The sequence below is a fragment of the Anneissia japonica genome, unplaced genomic scaffold, assembly GCF_011630105.1.
Source record: "Anneissia japonica isolate Jap-2015-1 unplaced genomic scaffold, ASM1163010v1 scaffold288117_len521816_cov214, whole genome shotgun sequence".
In the NCBI taxonomy this organism is placed as follows: Eukaryota; Metazoa; Echinodermata; class Crinoidea; order Comatulida; family Comatulidae; genus Anneissia; species Anneissia japonica.
In genome coordinates this window covers 486004-488627 of record NW_022685717.1, presented here as the reverse complement: position 1 = coordinate 488627, position 2624 = coordinate 486004, and the positions used below count along the sequence as shown (strand labels likewise).

The window sequence follows — 2624 nt, the reverse complement described above, 5'->3', positions numbered from 1 at the left end:
CCAGTATTGGTTTAGGTGACACGGTGAGGTCACATGACATCATCAACATCCATGAGGGAGCAAGAGGACTAGGATACGGCATTTCAAAACCAGAGGAATTGGGTAAGAAAACAAATGTGACAAAAAAAAAAGAGTTATTGTTGTATTTATAAAACTTCTTGTCTAGATAGTTCTGAATCTGAATAGATACTGACAAAGGACCCCACTGGGGTATTTACTATAGATATGATAGTAAAAACAGAGAATAAATACAAAATACAGTAGAACCCCCTTCCTTTAGGACACCACCCCCTCCTATTAAAGGGACACTTTCTTTGGTACTGAAGCTGTCACAGGAAATGTGATAGTGTGTAGACAGTTCTTTATACTGATTTAAAATATTTTTATTTTTTTAAAGAATTCATTAAAACAGTAGCCCAGCAGACTAGTATTTTGCTTGACCACACATACACTGGTAAATCAGCACTAGCACTGACCAACAAGCTCAGGAAACACAGGTCAAAGTTCAAAGGCAGCCGAATACTCTTTCTACATTCAGGTATGTATCCATGTTTGTGATTATTGAGGAAGGGCTGTGAAATTTGAGAATCCCTCCACCCTTTTATCTTGCTAAGGTTGCCATTCTTAAACACTCCTTATTAACATGCGCTGTGCAACATGGCAAAAACAAAGATAGTGTCTTGTTGTGCATGTGTTTAGAATACAATTTAATGATTATTGGTGGTTTGTATTTTTGTATGCAGGGAAACAGATGAACACATTCTGATGTTCTTTTTTCTTTTTTATGCATCAGGTGGAATATTTAGCATGTTTGATGGGCGGCTAGGAGATGTTCTGATGCAGTCAGCTGGAGAAACACTGGTACAGAACTGGATGAACCCTGAAGATGAACCAACTATTGTTTGATGATACATTAATCATACAATAGTTGTTTAATGATACATTAATCATACAATAGTTGTATGATGATACATTCATGAGGCTACGCTTCATGAATATCTTGTACCGCTGGAGTTGATGTATGATACACATATGAGGGCAGGCTTCATTCCTTTTTTTTTTTTTTACAGTTTATTGCACATACTATGGATTTTGCACTATAACACTGCAATGCATATCTTGTAACACTGGAGTACACATGTTGATGGATGCTACACACATGAGGGCAGGCTTCATGACATTTTCCTCAAATTGGATGTGAATTAGAATCTCAATATGCTTCAAATAAACTTGGGTGAATAGTGTGAGACAAGGTGGCTGCACCAACGCCCAGTAAACAATTTAAATATCATTTGATTTGTGTTAGGTGTTTACTATTTAACCTGTAAGCTGGGGTAGAGATTGGGTGCAAGACCAGGGTGTGTCCACATGCCAGTTGGCCATGTGTCAAACATCTTTCCTTTATGGGTCCTCAATTCCACCAAGTCACAGCCGACATTTGTCCCAGGCAATGTGTGATGCAATTATACACTCCTTAAACCCAATAATAAAAATTAGATGTTATGGTAGAAGAAAAATGTAATACTGTTACGGAGAATGTTTCTTTTACTTCAGTTTTTCATGTCTTCTCCTAATGCTTGTTTAATGCAGGCCCCTGTTAATAATAGGATTATGGTCCATGTTTAATGTTTTAAATTTTTAAATAGGTATTTTTTGTAAATTTTATATAATTCGGACTTGGATGCAATTTTAATGTTAATAAAAGAAACTGGAAAAACTGAATCTAAATAAAAGGCATTTTATTACATTATTCTAATATATGATGTCACCTGCTCATTATACTAACCTCATTAATATTTAACTAAAGTACGGTAGTTATTATTTTATATATAAAATGATAAATTGTAAACTATAGATGTGTATAAGAGACAGATTCATGACAGTCATTCGCAATTGTTGTTGTACATTCTACTCGTTTTTAAAAGTGGAGTTTTAACTTGATAAAATGTGAGGGGGACAATTGATATGATTCCCCTCCCCCCAACTTTGTAAAATCGGGGGACGTGTCACCCACTGTTAAATGCCATTGATTTGATGTGTCTTTGTGGGCTCTGTTAAGCATATTCATATTTTTTTATTAAAACGTTGCTAAATATGTTATTTCCTTATGTTTTTTTAGAGAGGAAAAGGGTATTAAAGCATATTCGATCCCTATTGGTGGATCCAATGTTGTTGGTCTCCATGGTTACTTGTGTGGCTGGCAAGAACTCTTAGAACAGGTAAGTTGATTGGCAAACTTACCTGCAAACTAATATATTAAAACATGTGATTTTTCATCCAGCACAAATCTTAATAGATCTATTATAGAACATATATATAAACAGTGTTTAATTTTGAGTAGTTTTGTAGCTTGTTGGTTGAGATGCTTGCCTGGTAATCCAGGGGTCCTGGGCTCTAATCATGCATGGATTAATTTAATGATTAAAACATTCCAGTCCCAAAGAGTTTAAATTGTGCCTATATGCATACATAGGACATGAGAGTGCAACATTGCACCTCACGATCAGTAGTCCAATACCTTACACGATGCATCACTTGCTCCTTACAAGCATGCTTATGATGTTATTGATTGATTGATTTAATTGATTTTGTTCTTTAATGATGTATTAATGTAATAATAGATT

The 2624-nt window shown here is 35.1% G+C and overlaps 1 protein-coding gene and 1 long non-coding RNA gene across 2 annotated transcripts in view; both read left to right on the top strand.

The window, feature by feature from the left end:
* Positions 1 to 918, top strand: LOC117112360. Its single transcript, XR_004446027.1, has 3 exons — positions 1 to 102; positions 398 to 538; positions 794 to 918. It is a non-coding gene; the product is annotated as an uncharacterized LOC117112360 (long non-coding RNA).
* Positions 1 to 2624, top strand: part of LOC117112431 (putative D-cysteine desulfhydrase 1, mitochondrial) — a 19081-nt gene that overhangs the window by 10801 nt on the left and 5656 nt on the right. The gene's annotated exons all lie outside the window — the stretch shown is intronic.